Source organism: Muntiacus reevesi, chromosome 15, assembly GCF_963930625.1.
Source record: "Muntiacus reevesi chromosome 15, mMunRee1.1, whole genome shotgun sequence".
Classification (NCBI taxonomy): Eukaryota; Metazoa; Chordata; class Mammalia; order Artiodactyla; family Cervidae; genus Muntiacus; species Muntiacus reevesi.
The window spans coordinates 43,492,384-43,519,171 of record NC_089263.1 but is presented as its reverse complement, the minus strand read 5'-3'; positions in this window follow the sequence as shown (position 1 = coordinate 43,519,171).

Sequence of the window (26,788 nt, the reverse complement as noted above, 5' to 3'; positions counted from 1 at the left end):
CCTCTAGCCTGTGATTTCTCACCTTGTTGACCTTCCAAACTACTCTTTAGCTGTAAGACATATATTACACTTGATTGTATTTTTGTTATTCTCTAATTGTTTTATGCATATGTCTTATGCCTTTAAGAGATTGCAAAAGTCTGTTCATGGTAGGGGCCACATCTTAAACTTTTGAAGCAGCAAAAAGGAGAAACCCACAGAAGGGGAATTACATGTGATGGGTTGGGGTCTAGGTTCTGAAACCATTGCATTGTACAGCATTTAGCCATGTCCCTTTAACCTCACTAAGTCTTGATTTCTTAACTGATTTTATTGAAGTATAGTTGATTTCCAATGTGTTAATTTCTACTATATAGCAAAGTGATTCCCTTATACATATATATATATTCTTTTTCATATTCTTTTCCATTGTGGTTTATCACAGGATACTGAATATAATTCCCTATGCTACACAGTAGGACCTTATTGTTTATCCAGTCTCTATATAATAGTTTATATGTGCTAACCTCTCAGTTTCTATAAGATTCACCACTTAGGGGTGTCATAATTATATTATTTTCTTCTCTCTGCAGTGTTAGGCCTATGATATACTGTTTATTTCCTGAATTTTTAATTGCTCAATCTTTTCTTTTAAAATCCTGTCTTAGGGAACCCTATAAAGATAACTGCCTTTTCTTGAATACTCACTTTGTTATGGACTCTTAGACTGTAAATTTTAAATCCAAAGTTGGATGGCGTGAAGGTGTTATACTTCTAAGATGAAAAGAAGAAGCAAGTTAAATGTCTAGTTATATTCAGAAAAAAAAAAAATAACAGCATCAGTACATGCTCAAAACCTTGCTTAACCTGACTCATGAGAGGCAAAGCTACATTACCATTGTGTATCATCCAGGTCTAGAGATTCTGAATGACAGAAATTGTTTACTTACAGTAGCCTCACAGTGGTGTGTGTGTTTTTTTATTTGAACTAGTATCTACTAAAGTTTAGACCTATCACTAGACATATCAAATGATTTCAAATCTCAGCTTGATTGTTTACAATTCAAAGATTATCTAAACTCTCCTCCACTCACTATGATCACTCCAGATGCTTTAAGCCCTTATTCAGCCTGCTCAAGGAGGTTATTCACTCAGGCTTTATTTCAATACCTCCAATGGCAAGAAACCCACCATGTCCCGAAGCCGTTCATCCCCTGTTCACGCAGCTCTGTTAGATAATTCTTCCTTATATTAAAACCAAAATCCCCCTTCCCTGTTATTCTATACAAGTCTCAGGCTAGAACTGGTCTCATGACATCGTTTGGAATTCTTTTCCTCTGAGTACATATAAGTTTTCCAAGACATTCTTCAAGAGGCACCCAGAGCTCCACACAATCCTCTGTGCTAACTGATCAATGTTGTTGTTTCAGTCGCCCAGTTTGCCCAAGTTCATATCCATGATACTGTGTATATAATAGATGACTATCACCTGCAGAGGTTAATTCAGCAAGCATGATTATGTGTCTGTTTGGGGCTCTGTGCTGGAGACACAAAGATAAATTAGACAACATCTCTGTTTTCAGGGAGACAATGTTTCCTCTCCCTAGAGGAAGAGCCAAGAATGTCAGCAAATATATTCAAAAGAAGGGATGAGGGCTAAGGTGGAGAATACAGCAACATTTCAAGAGTATGTTTTCAGTGCTTCCTGGGGAGTAGGAAAGAGCCAGGAAAAGGTTCATAGAAGAGGTATTACCAATGAATCCATACATAAAGAGCTTTCTGGGAAGAAGCAATAGTATAAGCGAAAGCCCTGACATAAAGACTCAACATGATAAATTCAGGGAACTCCAAAAAGTTCATTATAACTGGATATGAAATGCTGGGTATGAAGCACGGGAAGTATGAGCTCATATACATACTCAAACATTTGAGTATAAGAACTTCTATTTTAATTGATTTTTACCCCAAGAATTAGTCAAATATTAAGCATTACTAATATTTCATTTGAATTGACACTGGCACCCTCCATAGGTTTAAATGTCAAACTGTCACATATCACAAACAGTGACATGTAAGCAAAGCAACTTGAAAGAAAAATGAGAATTCCACACATGAAGCCCTGGACAGTTAGCCATCACCATTTTGTTTTTATTTAAAATGCTGCATATATTAGCTACTTTAAAGTAAATAACCCTCAGAAAATAGACAAGTGACTTTTGAAAGATCTCATCAAAGAAAACCAAAACTAAAAACTCTAATAAGATAAGCAAAATAAGAGTTTAAAAAAAGGGAGAGCTAATCCTTCCACTCCATGTAGAATCTTTTTGTCAGGTAAAAATACTAACAACACATTCAAATCTGTTAAGTCATTGACATATGACTTAAGATATGAATTTACATGTAGAATATGAAGATATTAAACTATCTAAGATATGAATTTACATGTAGAATATAAAGACCTTGCAAAGTTTACTAAACTCAATAAAGTTTATAAGCCTCTTTTGGAGAGTTTTTACTTAATAACTTTGGTTATTTTCTTCCTGCCTAGGAAACATGGTCAAAAGCATTCTCAAGGCCATATGGAGACCTCTGCAGATGATGCAGTGACTATATCCAGAACTTTTTGTTGTTGTTCAGTCCCTCAGTTGTATCTCACTCTTCTCGACCCCATGGACTGCAGCACGCCAGGCTTCCCTGTCCTTCACCATCTCCCGGAGCTTGCTCAAACTCATGTCCATTGAGTCAGTGATGCCATCCAACCATCTCATCCTCTGTCATCTCCTTCTCCTCTTGCCTTCAATCTTTCCCAGCATCAAAGTCTTTTCCAGTGAGCCGGCTCTTCACATCAGGTGGCCAAAGGACTGGAGCTTCAAGTTCAGCATCAGTCCTTCCAATGACTATTCAGGGCTGATTTCCTTTAGGATTGACTGGTTTGATCTCCTTGCAGTCCAAGGGACTCTCAAGAGTCTTCTTCCTCCTGTGGACATCTTTCAGCAGCACCAGTATCCCTGTATCTGAGGGTTCCCCTCTAGATCTGCAAATAGGTAGGCCAAAAGTGTGTGTCAGGTGTGTGCATGCTCAGTTGCTCAGTCATATCTGACTTTGCAACTCCATGGATAATAGCCTGCCAGGCTCCTCTATCCATGGAATTTTTCACTGGGTGATTAGTGTTTAGCCAATGACAAACAAGAGTCAGAGAACATCTATTCTGCTTCAAGTGGAACAACTGAGAAAAATTCTTTTAAAAAAAATTATTTTTATTTTTGGCTGTGCTGGGTCTTTGTTGCTGCGCGGGCTTTTCTCGAGTAGCGGTGAGCGGGGGCTACTCTTCATTGCAGTGTGTGGGCTTCTCATTGTGGTGGCTGCTCGTCTTGCAGAGCAGAGGCTCTCAGGGGCGTGGGCTTCAGGAGCTGTGGCACGTGGGCTCAGTAGTTAGGCCTCCCAGGATCCAGAGCAAAGGCTAAATAGTTATGGCACACAGGCTTAGTTGCTCCGAGGCATGATCAAGCTCCTGTCTTCTGCATCGGTAGGGCTGCGGATTCTTTACCCCTGAGCCACCAGGGCAGCCCTCAGAAAAATTCTGTACTGGCTCCTAAGCTCTCCACGGGAATGAACCCTAGTTCCCCACAGCAGGAACTCGCTTGACAACATCTCCTTTATTGGATCATCCCCTCCTTTCTTTTCTCACATCTGCCATCCCTCATCTGTGCTTCCTGGGATCTACTCCTCCCAAATAAATTACTACCACTCAAATTCTTGCCTCAAGATCAGCTTCTTTGGGAACCCAGCCTAAGATGGTGACTAGTTAAAATGCTAAATAAATAGACAAAGAGCTAAATATTTGAAAAGATAAGTACTGGAAAACTCACTAAACCATTGGATAAACTGTAGATATTTCTAACAAGTTTCTATTTTTAATGTTTGTTAGACATTGTGTCAATAATAAAATATGTGAAGAACTTTTTTGCAAGCCAATATAGTGAAGTGTAGTGGAGAATATATGTTCTCATTAGCAGTACTAACCTCTTTTCAAAAGGCTACATTAAGGAATACTGAGTAGAAATACAAATTTTGACTAAAAGAAAAAAAAAGGGAAATCTTAAGATAAATGGAAAATGTTCATTACCTGCATCATTAAAGGCAAATTTGGGTACAAAAATGATGAATCCAGATGACTATTTTGCTGATGGCATTAATTTTACAAAAACAAACCCTTTAAAATGTATCCCATATCTTTAAAATAATTTGAAATCACCTTTTAATGAGGTGAAAAGTTATCATGCAAATCTGAGGTTAGCAGACATTTATCTCACAGCAAAGAATGTAAAAGGAACTTGCACATATAAAGATGAGTTGCACTTTTTCCTTTTACAAATAAATGCCCAAAATTTGCTTACCTTTTCTATGATGAGAATAGATTGTCATTAGCATACAACCTAGATTTCCTTAAAGTAAACAAACACCAATCAAAATCCCAGCAAGTTATTTCATGGATATTGACAAACTAATTTTGAAGTTTTTATGGAGAGATAAAAGGTCCAGGCTAGCCAACACAATTTTGGAGAACAGAGTTAGAAGACGGATGACACTAAACTTCAAGACTTACTGTAAAACTACTAATCAAGACAGTGTGGCACTGACAAAAGAATAAACAAATAGATCAATGTACAGAATAGAGAACCCAGAAATAGACACATAAAAAGATAATTGGTCTTTGACAAAGGAGCAAAGGCAAAACAATGGAGTAAAGATTATATTTTAAACTAATTGTGCTGAAACAACTGGAAATCTACATGCAAAAAAAAAAAATTAATCTAGACACAGGCCAACACCTTTCACAAAAATTAACTCAAAATGGATCATAGACCTAAATGTAAAACAAAATACTGTAAAATTCCTAGAAGATAATAGGAACAAACCCAGATGACCTTTGGTATGGCGATGTCTTTTCAGATACAACACCAGAGACATGATCCATGAAAGAAACAATTGATAAGCTGGACTTCTTTAGAATTTAAAACTTCTGCTCTGCAATGGACAACATCAAGAGAATTAGAAGACAAATCACAGACTGGGAGACAGCACTTAAAAAAGACACCATCTGATAAAGGACTGTTATTGAAAATATGCAAAGAACTCTTAAAACTCAGCAAGAAAATAAACAACTCAATCGAAAAGTGGGATCTGAATACACACCTCACCACCGAAGATATATAGATGGAAAATGAACATATGAAAAGATGCTCCCCATCACATGTCATCACGAAAATGCAAACAATGAGAAACATAAAACAATAATGAGCTAACACTACACACCTATTAGACTGGCCAAAATGTGAAACACTGACAATACCAACTGTAAACTTGGTGTACAGTTCTACATCCAGTCTGTGCCTCAAAAACCAACAGTGCCTCCTCAAACAGAGAAAATCCCTTTGCCGTTTCCTACTCTACTTGTAGACATGCACACATATGACAATATAAACCAAACACACAAACTAACTTACATGACTGGACATGTGAACGCATGTTCACATCTTTGAAAGTTCACAACTTGAAGGTTCAATTCATATGTGGGTGACTTACTATAATACTAAATGAAAGAGGCCAAAATGAAAAGCCTACATATTGTATTAGTTCAACTATATGACATTCTGAAAAAGGTAAAACTATGGAGACAATAAAAACATCAAGGGTTTCCCAGAGTGGGGGACAGAAGAGAGAGGTAATAGACGGAACGAAGAAGATTTTTAGGACACTGAAAATACTCTGAAGGTATTAGCATGGATATATATATATATCATTATTTGTTTGTCAAAACCCATAGAATATAGAGCATCAAAAGTGAACCCTAAGGTAAACCATGGACTTTGGGTTATTATGATGTCAACATGTTCAATTTCAATGTCAAAAATGTTCATTTTTGGTCAAAAGTGTACCATTCTGGTGAATGATGTTGATAATCGAGAAGGCACTGTATAGGTGGGTATATGGAGAATATCTGGACTTTCCTCTCAATTTTTTATAAATCTAAAACTGCTGCAGAAAAATTGTCCTTAATAAATAAATAGACTTAATCTGTCCTTTCAGAACAAAGATGAGAGTTTGGCCATGAGTGAGAAAGAAACAATTTTTCAAAAGAAACATGTATGGACAGAGCATATTTGAAATGGCACCATTTCTATTATTATGCAATTTCATTAGCAAAAACAATGTGAAAGTGTTGTTCTCACACCTGCACACTTAAAAGCACAAAAATGATTTCCTAACATTCTCAAATTTTGTAAATAAAGGATTTCATGGGAGCTCTTTTGGTTCAAAAAAAAAACATTAAAATGTAACGCCTTTTAGTTAGTTCACAAGAACAACTGATTGAAATTATGGAAGTTGGAAATGTATTACTCAAATTTTAAAAAAAGGCTGGATAATTGTTGTATGGGACTGAAAAATACAAACTGTTTTAATCATAGCCAACGATGCTTTTCTATTTGTTTTTGTTTTTGAAGTACCCTGTGTTAGCCACTGTAGCAATCAAAAGCAAGCATCAAAAAAAACCCCCAAAACTGAATCACGAATCACTGTATCAAAAGAAAATTTAAGTCAAGTTTTAAAAAATTAACGAAGCCTATTTACATATAGATGTTCTATTAATAAATGATATTTTGAATGAGTTAAATTCTTAGAGTACCTCATTTTTAAAAATTTGTTTTGTGTATGTTTTATCATGTACAAAATAAATATTTATATATGTACATTTATATTTATATTGGATATGAATGCTCCAAATACTGTTATGGATAGAGCACAGGTAATGAGAAGCGAGAATGAAAAACCTAGGGAAGTGTTTATAGAGTTGAGAAATAAGATCATATTTGCATTTTAAGAATGCATACCCTAGGAATTGTGTAGCTAGTCATGCAAGTTTGGAGAGTGACAATTTAGGAAACTGAGAGTTGAGTAGAATAGAGAACAGAGGAGCCCGGCGGGCTACAGTCCATGAGGTCACAAAAGAGTTGGACATGACTTTGTCCACAACTAAACAGAGTAGTAAGGCCTAAAACAACATGATAGCAAGGGAGAGAGAGATGAACAATGGCTAACATAAAAAAAACAAAACACGGAAAACCAAGTGTATGTGGGGATAAGGAAAAGATCTGAAATAAGGATGACTTTACTCCATAGTTAAGGGCATAAGTAATTTCACTGATAGTGGAGTACTTATGAAGACAGGCCCTCCCAGACAAGAAATATCAAGAGAACAGCAGATTTAGGAGAGAAAGGTCATATATCTGTTGAATCTGAATTGCTGTAAGAGATAAGTATTGATATCAGAAGGCTGGGCTTACAGAGCTAAGAGTTTCAGCTTATATGATTACACTTTATTTCTTGATTAATGTGGCCTAAAAATGATTGTTTTGCTTTATTTGGGGAAGGAGAAGGGTCAGTTACTTCATCCTGTTAATTCAAACTGAGCTTAAAATTGACTAAACTCTTAAATTTTTTACATGTGGTATCGTTAAGGCATTTCTCTTATACTGTGTTTTTGTCATTGAGTTTTTGGACTTAAGAACAAGGCTTCCCCCTTGTGCTTATCCTATTTCATTTTGTTCAAGACAATCCATCAACTGACTCATCAAGTGCCGTTTGGATAGTGACAACTATCAAGCCCATCAGACAGAGTCTCCAATTTTATTTCATTACTTGCTAGCTTCTGTTAATTGAAAACTGTATTATTTCATGTTGCCCCTCCTGGCTCTCAGGCACCTGTTACTGAGTTGATTGGTTCGTGGTATCCTATTATCATCAGTATCTGCCCAGCTGCTATTTTAATTTAAGTTGTTGTTGCTGTTGTGTGCATGCTTAGTCACTAAGTCGTGTCTGACTCTTTGTGACCCCATGGACTGTAGCCCACTAGGCTCCTCCGTCCATTGAATTTCCCAGGCAAGAACACTGGAGTGGGTTGTCATTGCCTTCTCCAGGGGCTCTTCCCCACCCAGGGGTCGAATCCACGTCTCCTCATTACTACGCAGGTTCGTTACCACTGTGTCACCAGTGAGGCCCATCGTTGCTGCTACTCTCCCTTATACCACATTTCCAATCCTACTTATTCTCCTTAAAGCTTCCCTCTACCATATTGGGACTGCACTGGAAAAAGAAAGAATTAAGGGCTCTACAACCTTTACTTTCCCGCTGAGTACAATGATGTAGCTCTTCATTGATTCAGATTCATTCATTAATTCAACAAATATTTCTTCAGTGTCTACCACGTCTCCAACTCTTTTCTAAAAGCTATGATCAGGGCTTCCCTGGTGGTCCAGTGATGAGGACCCGGTGCTTTCACTGCCACGGGCCCAGGTTAGATCCCTGACCAGGGAACTAAGATGCCATGCAACATGACCAAATAAATAAAAATAAATAAATAAATAAAAGCTGTGGTCATATTAGACAAAAGTTTCTTTGACCCTTTTCATAGAATTTAAATATTTTTCTACAAGTATTTTCTACATTTTGTTAGATCACTCTAGATATTTCAAGTTTTGTTGCTATAATGAAAGGCACAATTTCCATTATTTCTTAACTGACCAGGGCAAATATAAAAGAACTCTGTTGATGTTTTTGTTGTTGTTATCGTTGGTCTGCTATCCAGGACCTCATTGAACTCTTCCATTTGTTTTAATACTCTGCAGGTTGTTTTAAGTTTTTTATGTCTTTCTCTTTTGTCCTTAACATTTCTTACATATTTGTCTTGTCTTACTACATTGACCAATGGCAAATACCTTTGTAAGATTTCACAAACCACTCTCTTGGCAATTTAATACAAATCGATAGTGACTACTAACTTAGAGTTTATAAATTAGCTTTTCTTCTTTTTCTGGGAAGAAAGTCTGTTAAATTTTCTAGAACCTCTTTCTCCTCAGTACCTTTTAAAAAAAAATCTCAGTCCATATTGTACTGCATATGTGAAAGTTGCTAAAAGAATAGATCTTTAAAGTTCTTATCACAAGAAAAAAAATTCTGTAATTATGTATGGTGATGAATGTCAAACAGACTTATTATTGTGATCAATTCACAGTATATAAATATCAAATCATTATGTTGTAAACCTGAAACATACAATGCTGTGTACCAATCAAACCTCAACAAAAAAATCTCAGCCGAAATTTTGTACACATTCCCTGAGACTACTTTATCTGCCTAATGTCATGTTTCAATTTGTCTTTTAAGAGATTCAGGTAAAGACTCTATAATAGCAGCTGTAAACATAGGTTAAAAATATTTAATTCATGTCTAGCATAGATGTATTCCTATCACATATTATCCTCAGAGTTGTCCCTCCAAAAATGATGAGTGGAAAAAGAATGGAATACATCATAAGGACTATAGCGTGCATGCAAGCCCAGCCGCTAAGTCATGTCTGACTCTTTGCGACTCCATGGACTGTATCCCACCAGGTTCCTCTGTCCATGGGATTCTCCAGGCAAGAAAAATGGAGTGGGTTGACATTTCTTCCTCCAGGGAATCTTCCTGACCCATGGATTGAACCCATGTCTCCTGCATCTCCTGCGTTGGCAGGAGGATTCTTTACCATTGAGTCACCTGGGTAATGACAAATTTTAATAAGACACCAAATATTATAATAAAAGGATAAGGACTCTGAAGCTGAAGTTAATTTAGTATGTCATGTTTAGTTCAGAGTAAAATCAGTAGTTAGTGCCTGATTTGTCCATACTGTGTGAAGAAAGAGATAACTTCTCTGTATGATCATTTTGTTATTTTTCAAAAGCACTAAATTTTTGTTCAGCTGAAAATACTTCCAGAATAAACCTATCTGTTCATTTCATGGACATGACACATTTGTTTGTGAATCAATTGTTGTAAACGAGATTGAATTATTATGCTTCTTTTCATTATGCAAATTCTCTGTATCATTACACTTTCTGGTTTGGGGGTGCTGTATTTCAGTGTCTGGTTATATTGACACTAAAACAAATAGTTGGCATATATTTGGAGTGGACTATAACTCAGAATAAAATTTAAGTGGTTTGTTTAAGTGTTGTGAAGTCAGGAAAATTGTTGAGACAGTAAACACATAAAAACAGACTTACTCAACTAATACATGTTACTATCCGTTGCTTGGGTAAAGAAATTTACTAAGAAATATATTATATGTATATATATAGAGAGAGAGAGATGAAAGAAAATATTTGAGCAGAGTTTAAGGTAACAATTACAGAAAAGCTGCCATATTAATAGGAATCAATAAACTGACCAGCTTTTTTCTCCCTACTTTCTGCCAGAGAGACTATTATAAGCAAAATGACAGAAATGGAGAAGGGGAGAAATGCATGCACTACACGTAAAGTATATTCTCCAGGATTATATATCATTTTTAAGTGATGATATTGTACTTTTTCATCTTTACAAGTTTGAATCACCTCCTCTAATAAAGTTTATTTATCATTTGCAATGACCACTTCCATACTCAGTCAAAAATAATAATAATTACATCAAGAAAACAGCAAGTGATACTCCTGATTTTAGTGTTTGCTTTCCAAGAGATGTAAACCATTCAATTAATTTTTTTTCCTGCCATCATCAATTTAGTTAATAATTTGGATCATTCAACATCTCCATTAAAAAACCATAATGTGACTATAAAAAGGATAAGAAAAACTCCTACTAAAAGGAGAGGCAAGCAGCAGATAAGAACAGAGCTAGTTAAAAGCACTAAAAGCAGAAATATTTACAGATCATTCATCTTCAGCTTTTTCTAGAGCAACAAATCCAAACAGTGCTATGCCTTCTGTTGCTTTCTTTCACTTAACAGATGCTGAAAACTTTCAAGTTTCTATCTCCTAGAAGTGGGATAGGAAAAAAAAAAAAAAGCTGGTTATTATTCCTAAACCCATTGAAATTGCATTTGTGGCATCAAAATGGATTTTTTTTTAAGCAGGATGTTGGATTGACAGTAAAGCAGCTGCTCTGCAGCAAACGAAAGCAAAAATTAATAAGAGACCTTAGCAAAAGAAAGACTATTGGTTTTGCACACCCAGAGCAAATTGGCTGGATTTAGAAGAGCACACTTTGATCTTTTCCAGACTAATTACTGCTCTGTGGTTTGACTGTTTGTGCATTAGCTGCCCTTCATACAAAACCGAAACTGCTGTGGTACACAGCTGTAATACAAATGAAAATTTGACATTCAGTAAACAAAGCATTGCAAGGGTCATTCTTTTAGCACAATAACTGCATAATACAATTTTAGAATGCCTTTTGTATACAAAAAATTACACATTTTAAGGCAGTTTTGAACTCAGAGTAGGCAGTCAAGGCTGTTTGTAAAGGATAGAGAAATTGCTCCCAACTCTAATCTATAAATACAGATTGAAAACAGTTTATTTCGACATTGTAGAAATGCTGAGGAATTTACATATTTACAGAAATAAATGTGTCTGTTTTTAGAAGATGGTTTTTCATTTGTCTATAAGGTTAATTGGGAGCAGATTTCTTAAGTAGCTGTTTGCAGTGGCAATAATGGTGTTGATTCACCAATTTGATTCTAGATTTGCTCCTGGGAAAGAATTCAGATTATTTTATGTGTAGACTCTATATTAAAGTATTTAATGCTTTCTTTATATGTTTCAGAAAATATAATGAATTAACATTTTCAACAACTACCAAAATTGAAGAACTTTCCATTTTTCATTATTTGAACATCACTATAATTATTAAAGCATAAATCTCTATCTGCATAAGAAATACATATAACTTATGCCTGAGTTTTCCTTCTAAAGGGCATGACTTTATGTAGTTTGTATTTTTAATGTATTCTGACAGTCACTCTAACAAGCTATACAATAACTTATCATCATATTCCCAAAAAATAGATCAAATATATTGAAAGGCTTTTATAATACCTGACTCAGTTTGTATTTAAACCAAATTAACCTTTGGAGCTAGCTATACAAATGTTACCTAGTTTTTTTCCAACACACGTTTTTATGCAACTTTGAGAATATCTATACTTAAAGTCAAACAATTTACAATAATCCCATTGTTTAATGCTGAAATATTTGAAATACAGAGAAATATTTGATTAAAGCATTGACCTATCTAAAAACATTGCTTTTTGCTTTATGCTTTGCTTCAAATGTTTCAAACATTTGAAAAGAGGTGATTTAAAGATTAATGATATAGTTTACTCAATTAACTGTTCATTAGAAACTGAAAAAAATATTTATCCAGGATTGATTAATAACCAATAACCATAACCAAGACAGTATACCATGAGTGTTGAAAATACTGAATTCTAAAAAAAAAAGAAAATACTGAATTCTTCCATTCAACCATGTAAAAATATCACACATTAGATGTTGAACAAGTTTTATTTCAGTCATTATTTCTTTAATTGCTATATGATTTATATAAATTTTATGACCTTCAGAGCCTCCCCTTTTTGCTTTCAAAATTTAGCTGGATACATTCTTTATAGACACACAAAGCTGTTTTATAAATGCCTGTTTCTGTCTGGCTCATTTACCTTTACCTCACAGAACAGCTATCTTGGGTGGGGGTGGGGGGGTAGTTACCTATTCACAGCAAGACTTGAGAATTCAGGACAATAGATTTTCACAATATGTTTAGGAGAGGCCCAAAGCTCCAGTGCTAAGCGCCATGTGGAAAGGTAGATAAATACATAGAGACAGAACCGTAGACTTTAGCCAAGTGGCTTGAAGAATAACAGAGAATCTATAATGCTTTCTACTTCAGCGGCAATCAAACTCAACCTCTGCAAATTAATCAGCCTGCAAAACACCAAGAATGGAGAAAAGAGGGTATTGATTCCTGGAGAAGTCACCTATATTTTATTTTCCCATTAAAAATAATCACAGAATGCTATTCTAAAATGTGAACATTTTCCCCCCTGAAATATAAAACAGACCAGTTCCTTTTTGATAATATTTCGAAGATTATCTCAGAATGACTCCATGAAACACTTTGGTTTTAATTTTTATCATGGGAGAAAATTATTAAGTATACCCATAAAAGCATTATTTGCCATGCGCTTTTTTCAAGGGTGTTAGTGTCCTGGGGTTATAGTAATTTACTGACGACACTGTTCAGTGTGCTTTCTTTCCTATGACCACTGACTCCTTAATGTCCTTTTCCATTTACTTTTATCCTCCCTTGTGCCTTCAGGTTTGGAAACTATCTGCAAAGAAACAAGAAATTTAAAATTAGTTTTATTTTTTCCTTTTCAAAATAAGTTTCCTGGTTAAACACCCAAATGAAAAGACCCCCTTCTGACTTACCTTAACTCATAAATCTAAAGCAAATATGTTCATTGGGTTAAAATTTTTTACAATAAAACTTGTAATTCTGAAAAACGGAAGTTGGGTTTTACTTAGCAGTGGAAGCTGTTTTTTCATGTTTCCATAATTATCCTGTAAAACAATAAATAATTCTTTCATGTGCTAAACAATCAATTACAGCTTTGTGATTGAAAGACTTTTTGAACACCCACCCCCCCCCCCACAATAGTTAATGTCCCAAGTTTGTGCTTTGGGAGTTATTAGAGTCACAAACACTGTTTTAAATTTTAAAAACACCTAATTAAATGGAAGCCATTCATAAATAGCAACAAGCGTAAATCAGAATGAAATAATAAAGTCTCCATGTCTGCCCTCTTTTCACATAAGACTCTTAGAACATTTTGTCCCCAGGAAAAAAACAAAATTTGTCAGTTAGCTAGACATGTTTGTTGAGTAAACGGGCCACCACTGTCACTAGCGTGTTTAGGTATAAAAGAATTGCAACAACTGTCATCCACCACTAGAAATACTCCCTAAAGCAAGGTGTCTGCCAGGTTATTCCGAGTCCAGTTCATACTGGTCACGCCACTCTGCTTCCTTCTGGCAAGAACTTAACTCCATCCAGATCAAGAGAGGAAAAAAACTCTCAACCTTTGGGTGAAATGTGTTTGCAAGAACTCTCATTAAAAAAAATTCTCTTCATTTTCTTAAGGTTGGAGGTTACAGGGTAGTTTTAAAATGGACTTAACACTTGCTGATTACTGAGAAGATTAAAGGCAGAAATGGCCAAGAATGAATGGCAGGGTTGCTACCAAAGGCTTCACACCACCACTCTCTTTTAGCCTGCTTTTCACTCCTGTGTATTCAGATGCTCCTCAACTAGATTTGAAAATTTCAGTATTTATCAAGAGCCAGACGAGAAGATAACAACATATTTCAAACATTTCATCATCAAATGAAGGTTGGTTATAGAGCTGATTGGCCTTTCACCTTAGGGAAATTATTTCACATTTCTCTTCCTCATTTATAAAGTGGGGTAATAGACAGTTTGTGGACTAAAGCCTCACAAGGGCAAATGAATGAAATTGTACCTTTAAATGGTTTAAAGTCAGGAACAATTTGAGTAAAAAATATAACTTTTCATACATTGTGATCTTACATCAAAGCAAGGGGAATATGATGCTTTTTCATTTGAACAAATCCAGTAGCAATCATGCTTATTAGATGCTTGTACATAGTTCTGTGATAAAAGCTGTGTTGTCATCCAGGAGCTAATTATCTCAAATGAGAGACCTTATATGAAAGTAGTGTATAAAGTATAAAAATATAAAAGACTACACTTGTAATAATAACAGTAATAGTATTAAGTGCTTGTGTGTGTGTGCTAAGTCATGTCCAACTCTGCGACTGCATGGACTATAACCCACGAGGCTAGCAGCCACGGAATTTCCCAGGCAAGAATACTAGAGTGGGTTGTCATTTCTTCCTCTAGGGGATTAAGTACTTATCCTGTACCAAACAGTATATTCTACAAGGGTTTATTTAACCGTCACAGCAACCTTGGGAGATAAATGTTTTTGTGTGTTAGTCACCCAGTTGTGTCGGACTCTCTGCCACCCCATGGACTGGGGCCCACCAGGCTCCTCTGTCCATGGGATTTCCCAGGCAAAAATACTGGAGTGGGTTGCCATTTCCTTCTCCAGGGGATCTTCAGGACCCAAGGATCGAACCCAGGTCTCCCTCATTGCAGCCAGATTCTTTACCATCTGAGCTACACCCTAGGGCTGAAATGTTTTTATCACCATTTTTAAATTTGTATACCTAAGACCAAAGGACCCTGAGTCACTTGGCTGTTTCACACAGAAAGAAGGAGAAACTAGGGAAGAAGCCAAGGTCTGTCTGGTTTCCAAACCCCAGCACATGGAACACCCTGCACTATGTACAGGATGGCTCTGGCAACGATGTTTACCTTTTTGCTATATGAGATGGCAATATGGTGGTTTTGTCATGATTGACAATTTATACCTTTGGAAATGCAGATGCTGTTATGAGTTAAGAAGTTGAAACATGGCATATTTTGTTCATAAAAGGTTTTTTCTAAATTACTCTTCTAGTGCCGCATTTACCTTTAGAGGAAAGGAAGTAAATAACGGATCCCAGAAGAAATTACCTTTGTTCTTATTTTGTTGTTCATATGGGTACAATAAGTGCTAGAAACACAAACCAATTACATCATTACTTGTTAACTAACAGTCAGACTTTTAAGTGTTTAGTGCCAACCTTTAAGGCACCAGAAAATATCGCTGACAGTGGCACTGTGACCGCATCATTGTATATTCAAATAAACATATAATTGCCAATTTTGCATATGAAATTTCTAATCTGGAAATTTCCTGGTATGAAAATAACAGCTCCAAGAGTAATTCACTAAGTCATCTGAGTCAAGAATTTATAGTTAGTTATAGTTCAGTCACTCAGTCGTGTCCAACTTTTTGCGACCCCATGGACTGCAGCATGCCAGGCTTCCCTGTCCATCACCAACTCCTGGAACCTACTCAAACTCATGTCCATTGAGTCGATGATGCCATCCAACTATCTCATCCTCTGTCATCCCCTTCTCCTCCCACCTTCAAACTTTCCCAGCATCAGTCTTTTCAAATGAGTCAGTTCTTTGCATCAAGTGGCCAAAGTATTGAAGTTTCAGCTTCAACGTCAATTCTTCCAATGAGTATTCAGGATTGATTCCTTTTAGGATGGACTGGTTGGATCTCCTTGCTGTCCAAGGGACTCTCAAGGGTCTTCTCCAACACCACAGTTCAAAAGCATCAATTCTTCGGTGCTCAGTTTTCTTTATAGTACAACTCTCACATCCATAGATGACCCCTGGAATAACCATAGCCTTGACTAGACAGACCGTTGTTGGCAAAGTAATGTCTCTGCTTTTTAATATGCTGTCTAGGTTTGTCATAACTTTTCTTCCAAGGAGCAAGTGTCTTTTAATTTCATAGCTGCAGTCACCATCTGCAGTGATTTTGGAGCCCAGAAAAATAAAGTCTGTCACTGTTTCCATTGTTTCCTCATCTATTTGCCATGAAGTGATGGGATGCCATCATCTTAGTTTTCTGAACGTTGAGTTTTAAGCCAACTTTTGTACTCTCCTCTTTCACTTTCATCAAGAGACTCTTTAGTTCTTCTTCACTTTCTGCCATAAGGGTGGTGTCATCTGCATATCTGAGGTTATTGATATTTGTCCCGGCAATCTTGATTCCAGCTTGTGCTTCATCCAGTCCAGCATTTCTCATGATGTACTCTGAATATAAGTTAAATAAGCAGGGTGCCAATATACAGCCTTGATGTACTCCTTTCCCAATTTGGAACCAGTCTGTTGTTCCATGTCCAGTTCTAACTGTTGCTTCTTAACCTGCATACAGATTTCTCAGGAGGCAGGTCAGGTGGTCTGGTATTCTTGTCTCTTTAAGAATTTTCCACTGTTTGTTGTGATCCACAGTCAAATGCTTTGGCATAGTCAATAAAGCAAAAGTAGATGTTTTTCTGGAACTCTTGCTTTTTCAATGATCCAACGGGTGTTGGCAATTTGATCTCAGGTTCCTCTGCCTTTTCAAACTCCAGCTTGAACATCTTGTAGTTCATGGTTCACGTACTGTTGAAGCCTGGCTTGGAGAATTCTGAGTCAAGAATTTATAAGAATCTTATTTTTCAAATATACATTCTATCATTTTGATTATGATAACAACAAACTGTATTCTTTACAACAGAAGAAACTGACAAAGAAAAGCTATAATAGATGGTGAAACAAAGTGCTTTAGTTTCTTCTAAAAGTAAAGTACATCTTAAACTGATCCAACCACTTAAGGCTACTTCTAACTTTTAAAATATTTTATAAGAAAAAAATCAATTCCAAACACTCATTCACCACAATTTATACTTCAGACTATTGCAATTAATTTTGGAACATGGTATATAAAAGAAAACAGGACTAAAAGTTCATCTACAGTAATATAAATCTTGCTAAAATAGTGAAGATGATAATTGGAAGTTTCATTATGATGCAGAGGAAATATCTCCTAATATCAAATATTCTACCATTATAGATCTATGAAAAACTCAGAGAAACATTGGGAGCTATGTTTTGAAGAAACTTAGTGTGAACTTTGCTAACAATGATCCAAATAAATTTTTTGATTACTCTTTCAAGAAATTGCAGTATTTCATGCAAAATGGTATCACTTTCCCACTAAGGTAATTTTTTTTACTCATCATGAAATAAAAATCTATATTTTGCTCTTCCTTGCATGTCTCTTTAAAACCTTAAACCAGAAGAATGAGTCACATTTTAAATCATTTTCTTTTTTAATCTTCTCTTCTGTTTCTAAAGGGATATTTAGTTTTAACTAGACTGCAATTTCATTCGAAAAGAACTGAACAGTGTTTCTAGAAGGTTTTAAAGATTACCCACTGGCAGTATTTTTGGCTGCTGCTGTTGCTGCTAAGTCGCTTCAGTCATGTCTGACTCTGTGCGACCCCATAGACGGCAGCCCACCAGGCTCCTCCGTCGCTGGGATTCTCCAGGCAAGAATACTGGAGTGGGTTGCCATTCCTTTCTCCAATACATGCATGCATGCTAAGTCGCTTCAGTAGTGTCCAACTCTGTGCGATCCTATGGACAGCAGCCCATCAGGCTCCTCCATCCACAGGATTCTCTAGGCAAGAATATTGGAGTGGGTTGCCATTTCCTTCTCTGGTATTTTTGGCAGCTACCTTTAAAGATGCAAGGAGCTGTAAAAAAATGGTACATCTAGATTTAATACAGATATTTGGTTCTTTGAGATAGAAACAATGTAATGGTGATATTGAAAAAAAGATAGGTAAAATGTGCTTTTCACATCTAACATCTTTAGACAAGCTGAATGTTCTTTGCAGAATTGTATTATGTTGACAATGCTAAATACATGAGTGAATTTCTCATACAATGACAACAGAAACATCTGGTATTGTTTTTAATTCAAATAGTTAAATATATACAATATCATTTCATGTTACTTACAATGAGAGTATGCTACTCAAGGCATGTGGCAAAATTATTGTCATATCATTTCTATGAAAAATAAAGGGGGACGTATTAAACTCCTAATTCTTCAAACAGACACTTAAAGCTAGCTAAGAAAAGCCAAAGGTAAAATAATAACTAATAATAAAAAATTATAAATAATTAATAAAAAAGGTTTTTTCTTCTTTTTTTTTTATTGTATCTGTATGAGATGACAGGTGCTAATTAAACTTACTTAGTAATCATTTCACAATATGTAAGTCAACCATTAAAAAATTCATTCTTTTCCTTTGTCCAAGTACTGTGCTATTTTACAAAAAATTATTTAGTTAATGGGGCTTCCCAGGTGGTGCAGTGGTAAATAATCTGCCTGCCAATGCAGGAGACACAAGGGACACAGATTTGATCCCTGGGTCGGAAAGATCCCCTGGAGCAGGAACTGGCAGCCTGCTCCTGTATTCTTGCCTGGAAAATCCCATGAACAGAGGAGGCTAGCGGGCTACATGGGGTTGCAAAGACTCAGACATGACGGAGCACACACACTTAGTTAATTCCTTATAACAATCACATGAGGTAGGTAGGCATCCGTCTTAAAGATAAAGAAGTTTAAAAAGATTAAACAACTTGTCAAAGGTCACAGGCTGACTTTAAATCTACTAAAATCTTAAATGTAGTCCAGTAACTGCTCCTCATTGTTCAACAGCTATGAAAATAATGAGAAGCATAACTTTCTCAAACACACTATCAATTACGGTGACAAAATACAAATTGGGGATTTCTGCGTGGAAGACTTAGAAATCGGGATTTCTGGAATATATTAAATATACATTTATTAGCAAATATATAGTAAATACCTTCTATATTCTAGGCACTGGGCCAGGTGTCTATGATACAATGATGAAAAAGAACATAGTCCTTGCTCTCCAAATAATGCTCCAAATAAGCATTGTCTAAACAGACAAATATTTAACAGATGATTGCAATACAACAAGAGAGGTGCTATAATAATTAGAATGAATGTGTGTGTGCTCAGTCATATCCAATTCTTGGTGACACCATAAACTACGGCCTGCCAGGCTCCTCCGTCCATGGAATTTTCCAGGCAAAAATGCTGGAGTCGGTTGCCATTTCCTCCTCCAGGGGATCTTCCTGACCCAGGGATGGAATCCACATCTACTACATCTCTTGCATTGGCAGGCAGATTCTTTACCACTGAGCCACCTGGGAAGCCCCAGTGATGAGAATAGCTAATCCTTTTTGAGGACTTATAATATGCCAGCCATTGTTAATAAGTGCTTTATCTATTTACTCAAGTAACCCTCACAGCAATCTATGAGATAGATACTACAGAGATAAAGAGGTAGGTTTAACATCTGTTGGAACACAGAGAAGAAAATCTTTCACTGTCTAGAGAAGTCAGGAATTTGAGCTGAGTCTATAGGATGTATATCTCAACAAGAGGGAGTGACATATCCATCAGTATAACATAAATTATCCCCCAGGAACCCCAAACCCCCAAGTCTTGGTGGCTTATAACAACAAAGATTTATAGTTGCTCCCAAACCTGTCAGCTTGGTTTGGGGACCCTTCACGTATCCTCACTCTGGGACCCAGACAGACAGAGTCTCCTTTGTCTGGAGCACCACTAATTACTACAGCAAGAAAAGGGGATTTCATAAAATTATTCAATGGCTCTTCGAGTCTCTATCTATGAGGTATTTGTCACTTCTGCTCTGTTTTCATTTGCCAAAACAAGTTACAAGGCCATATCTACCTTTATTGGAAAAGGGAAATGCCATCCTACAATACATCCAGAAGTAAGATGCAGGAATATCAGGAAATAATCCTACTGCCTACAAGGGGGTGGGAAGGATAAGCAATCTGAAAGGACACATACAATGCATGGAAGTGAAAGTGTTTGGTACACAGTGGCTTCCACTATAAAAACACAGGATGCACAAGAGAAGTGTGAGGAGAAGAGGGAAAGGGAGGTGAGTGCCAAGTCAGGAAGATTCTTAACACACTTGGCAAGTGTCGACTTCATCTGTTAGACCATGGGAAGTTACTGCAAGATTTTACACAGAGGAGAAATCTCAATACTTACCAACATTTTCATTCAGAAAAACCATGCTATCTGAAGCATGAAAGAAAAATTAGAAGAGATGAGAGACGAGCGGACTGTATGAGGGCACTGTTGTTGTGTAACAAGTCACCACACACTTAGCAGCTACACACAACACGCATCCATCACCTCACAGTTTCTGCAGGTCAGGAGCGAACTGGGTTGAGCTCTCTGCTTTCTGGCCTCACCGAGTTGCAATCCAAGTGTCCACTGGGTCATCAGAGGCTCGACTGGGGAGAGTTCCACTTCCAAGCTCCCTCACACTGTCAGCAGAATTCTGTTCCTTGCAGTATCGAACTGAGGGTTTTAGTTTCTTGCTGAAGGCCACCCTCAGCTCCAAAGGAGTCACTCACACTTCTTTGCTACATGGGCTTCTCCACATGATCACTTATTTTGTGACAGCTTATTTATTCAAAGTCAGCAAGAAACAGAGTTTCTCACCTCAGGGAGGGTCCATACCAGCCTTTAATAAGAGTCTCACCTGATTAAGCCATGTCCATTCAGGATAATCTTGATGATCTACTGATTTTAAAGTCAATTGATTAGGGACCTTGAAAAGATATTTCAAGATTCAAGGTGAAAAGTATGAGATCCCAGACTAAGTTAGATTCAAAAATGTTTAAGAGATTCACATACACCTTAAATTTATATAATGTGACTTTTTATTAAATGTTAGTTAATTATCAGTTTGGTCCTTTTCTCTTATATGTAGAACTGAACTCTGATAATTCTTAAAGTAAATATTCTTTTTAAATATTTTGATCTTTAGAAGAAAAAAGCCACAAATATTTCAAATATCTGGACATTCCTGCTGTCGTTGTTATTGTTCCATCACTAAGCCGTGTCCGATTCTTTGTGACCCCATGGACTGCAGTATTGCTGAGTCTTCCAAATTTGCTGGCACATTGAATGTAGCATTTAAACGGCATTATCTTTTAGGATTTTAAATAGCTCAGCTAGAATTCGATCACCTTCTCTATCTTTGTTCATAGTAATGCTTCCTAAGACCCACTTGAATTCACATTCCAGGATGTCCAGCTCTAAAGGAGTGACCACATCATCATGGTTATCCAGGTCATTAAGATATTTTTTGCATAGTTCTTCTGTGTATTCTTGCCACCTCTTCTTAATCCCTTCTGCTTCTGTTAGGTCCTTATTCATTTCTGTCCTTTATCATTGCAGGTGAGCTATTTAAAATCCTAAGAGATGATGCTGTTAAAGTGATGCACTCAATATGTCAGCAAATTTGGAAAACTTAGTAGTGGCCACAGGACTGGAAAAGGTCAGTTTTCATTCCAATCCCAAAGAAGGGCAATGCCAAAGAATGTTCAAACTATGATACAATTGGGTTAATTTCACATGCTAGCAAGTGTATGCTCAAAATCCTTCAAGCTAGGCTTCAGCAGTACATGAACCAAGAACTTACTGATGTACAAGCTGGGTTTAGAAAAGGAAGAGGAACCAGAGATCAAATTGCCAACATTCACTGGATCATAGAGAAAGCAAAGAATTCCAGGAAAACAACTACTTCTGCTTCATTGACTACACTAAAAGCTTTTGAATAGGTGGATCATGACAAATTGTGGAAAATTCTTAGAGATGGGAATACCAGACCACCTTACCTGTCTCCTAAGAAACGTGTATGCAGGTCAAGAAGAAGACATGGAATAAGTGACTGGTTAAAAATTGGAAAAGGAGTACCACAAGGCTGTATATTGTCATGCTGCATATTTAATTTATATGCAGAGTACACCATGTGAAATACTGGGCTGGATAAAGCACAAGCTGGAATCAAGATTGTCGGGAGAAATATCAACAACCTCAGATACACAGATGATACTACTCTAATGGCAGAAAGTGAAGAGGAACTGAAGATTCTCTTGATGAAAGTTAAAGAGGAGAGTGCAAAGAGCAGGCTTAAAACTCAATTCAGAAAACTAACATCATGGAATCTGGTACCATCACTTCATGGCAAATAGAAGAGGAAAAAATGGAAACAGTGACAGATTTTCTTTTCTTGGGCTTCAAAAATTACTGGGGATGCTGACTGCAGCCATGAAATTCAAAGACATTTGCTCCTTGGAAGAAAAGCTATGAAAACATAGACGGCATACTAAAAGGCAGAGATGTCACTTTGCCAACAAAGGTCTATATACTCAAAGCTATGGTTTTTCCAGTAGTCAGGTACAGATATCAGAGCTGGACCATAAAGAAGGCTGACTGCCAAAGAACTGATGCTTTAAAATCGTGGTGCCGGAGAAGACTCTTGAGAGTCCCCTGGACGGCAAGATCAAACCAAACAACCCTGAAGGAAATCAACCCTAAATATTCAGTGGAAGGACTGTTGCTGAAGCTGATGCTCCAATACTTTGGCCGCCTGATGCAAAGTGCCGACTCACTGGAAAAGACCCTGATGCTGGGAAAGACTGAAGGCAGGAGGAGAAGGGGACGACAGAGGATGAGATGGTTGGATAGCATCACTGACTCAATGGACATGAGTTTGAGCAAAATCCAAGAGGCAGTGGAGGACAGAGGAACCTGGCATGCTGCAGAATGAGGTCATAAAGAGGGGGACACGTCCTAGCAATTGAACGACAATATTGTAGCATTTTCACAGCTTCCTATCAAAGCAGGTGTTTTAAAACATATACATACACATACATAGGCTAACTTATACATATTTGTGCTGTTTTTAAAGGGTAAAATAATTTAATGAGTATTATGCAAAACTTTCGCTTATATAACCAGAATTCCAATTCTAAAAAAAATGAAAACCAAACAAATTAAAAGGTGTTCGTTGAGCCAAAGGCATGCACTTAGGGCTTAAATGCAGAGACATTTAATAGCTACGTTAGAAAGTGATGAACCATCTGCTTCAATTGGCTCTAGCTAGAAATATCAGACAAGTGTGCTCATTATGAGCCATAAATGTACATAACTGACTAAAGGGAGAGAAAAAGCCAGGTAATGTCAACTGACGTCTGTACATCCACTGCCCTGTTTCACTTTCAGAGACATTGTTAATGTTTGCATTTTTGAAATATGACAAAAATGACCAATATAATTATTTTAGATTCTGTGCCAGGTAACATACAGTTTAGCTGAAATTAGAAATAGCCAGCAATTGAGGGAGATCAGTTGAGAATAGATGTAAAACTCACTATAAAGAGGTTAATTTCACTTCTTTAGGAATGAAAAACACTAGTTAAGAAAGTTTTGAAATAATCTTTGAGTGAAGACTAAATCTCTCAACTAATCTTTATACCTGGGAGTAGGGGAGAAAACAATTGTCCCAATTGTCACTGTTCTTCAAAAAGAAAGTTCACGAAGAATCTCTCCTATCCAGAATTTCTAGGAATCCCAAACATTTCCTGTTCAGAAATATATTTTACATCCTGAGATTTTAAAAATGTCATGTTATTTGCACCGAAGAAAACAAATTATTTCATAGGAAACAAACTATACTCCCATAAAAATTAATTTAAATAAATAAAATGTGTTTCCTGTAAGCAGCATATAATTGAGTTTTACTCTTTTAATCCAATCTGGTAATCTATGCCTTGTAATTATTAGGGTGTTCAAACATTTACATTTCATGCCGTCATTGGTATGATTAAACTCTATCATGTTACTATGTTTTCTGTATATCCCATTTGCTTTTTTTTCCTTCTCTTCTTTTTTGTCTTATTTGAGATTAAATAAAATACATATATTTTGATGAGTATTGAATTCTAATTAACAGTTTTTTCCCTCAGTACTTGAAAGAGGTTGCTCCACTATTTTCTCATTTGTGTTGTTTCAGGTGAGAAATATACTGTCATTTATTTATCTTGATCTACTTATTCTCATTCCTCAGTATGTAACACGTATGTGGTAGGCAGAAAAATCCCCCATACATGATTTAGATGATAGTTGTGATTGGGATTTTTGAGCTAATGAAATTTAGATGAATTTTTTGTTTGTGTTGATGCTTTAATTGGAGATCTTGTGATGTGGTGAGTATATTTTACACATGGGATGTGTATTGGTATACTTAGGGTCCAGAAGATAGACTATGATAGGCAGAATAATGACTCCCAAAAATGTTCATATTCTGTTCCTGGAACCCTTGATTATGTTATATTACACCAAAGAGTTATTAAGGTTGCAGTTAGAATTACAGGGAGATTACCTAGTATTATCTTGGGGGGAGGTCCAATCTAATCACAAGAGAATCCCACTTCTGGGCATACACACCGAGGAAACCAGATCTGAAAGAGACACGTGCACCCCAGTGTTCATCGCAGCACTGTTTATAATAGCCAGGACATGGAAGCAACCTAGATGCCCATCAGCAGATGAATGGATAAGGAAGCTGTTGTACATATACACCATGGAATATTACTCAGCCATTAAAAAGAATTCATTTGAATCAGTTCTAATGAGATGGATGAAACTGGAGCCCATTATACAGAGTGAAGTAAGCCAGAAAGATAAAGACCAATACAGTATACTAACACATATATATGGGATTTAGGAAGATGGTAATGATAAGCCCATATGCAAAACAGAAAAAGAGACACAGATGTACAGAACAAACTTTTGGACTCTGTGGGAGAAGGCGAGGGTGGGATGTTTCCAGAGAACAGCATCGAAACATGTATATTATCTATATTGAAACAGATCACCAGCCCAGGTTGGATGCATGAGACAAGTGCTCAGGCCTGGTGCACTGGGAAGACCCAGAGGGTTTGGGTTGAGAGGGAGGTGGGAGGGAGGAATCGGGATGGGGAATACATGTAACTCCATGGCTGATTCATGTCAATGTAAGACAAAGCCCACTACAATATTGTAAAGTAATTAGCCTCCAACTAATAAAAATAAATGAAAAAAAAGAAAAAGTGAAAGAAGTACAAGAGAGTCAGAGAAAGACTGTGGCTCAAAATGGATTTAAGACCTAAATGTGAAACTGGAAACAATAAAACTCTTAGAGGAAAACAGAGGCAGAGCACTCTCTGACATAAATCACAGCAATATTCTTTTTGATCCGTCTCCCAGAAAAATAGAAATAAAAACAAAAATAAACAAATGAGACCTACTTAAACTCAAAAGCTTCTGCACAGCAGAGGAAATAATAAAGTGAAAAGACAACCCACAGATTGGGAGAAAATAACTGCAAATGATGTGACCGATAAAGGATGAGTCTCCAAAATTCACAAGCAGCTCACAATTCTTAACAGTATCAAAACAAAAAACCCACTCAAAAAATGGGCAGAAGACCTAAGTAGACATTTTTCCAAAGAAGACATAAAGATGGCCAATAGGCACATGAAAAAATTTCAACATTGCTAATTAGAGAAATGCAAATCAAAGCCACAAGATATAACCTCACACCAGCCAGAATGGCTATAATCAAAAAAATCCACAAATAATAAATGCCTCCTACACTGTTGGTGGGAATGTAAATTGGCACAGTCACTATGGAGAACAGTATGGAGATTCCTTAAAAAACTAAAAATAGAGCTACCGTGTTGTTAGCCCAGTCGTGTCCAACTCTGTGATCTCATGGACTGTAGCATGCCAGGCCTCCCTGGCCCTCACCATCTCCCGCAGTTTGCCCAAGTTCATGTTCATTGTGTCAGTGATGCCATCCAGTCATCTCATCCTCTGATGCCCTCTACTCCTTCTGCCCTCAATCTTTCCCAGCATCAGGGACTTCAGTGAGTCATCTATGTACATCAGATGACCAAAATACTAGAGCTGCAGCTTCAGCATCAGTCCTTCCAGTGAACATTCAGCGTTGATCTCCCTTAAGATTGACTGGTTTGCTCTCCTTGCTGTGCAAGAGACTTTCAGGAGTCTTCTTCAGCACCACAGTTCGAAGGTATCAATTCTTTGGCGTTCTGCCTTCTTTGTGGTCAATGAAGCTATGAGCCATGCCAAGCAGGGCCACCCAAGATGGATGGGTCACAGCAGAGAGTTCTGATAAAATGTGATCCACTGGAGGAGGGAATGGCAAACCACCCCAGTATACTTGCCATTAGAACCACATGAACTGTATAAAAGGCCAAAAAGAGCTACCATATGACCCTGCATCCCATTCCTGGGCATATGTCCAGAGAAAAACATAATCCAAAAGGATTCATGCACTCCAGTGTTCATCACAGCACTGTGTACAACAGCCAAGACATGGAAGCAACCTAACTGTCCATCGACAGAGGAATGAATAAGGAAGACGTGGTACATACATATAATGGAATATTGTATTATTACAAAGAATAAAACAATGCCATTTGGAGCAACATGGAAGGACCCAGAGAGAGTCAT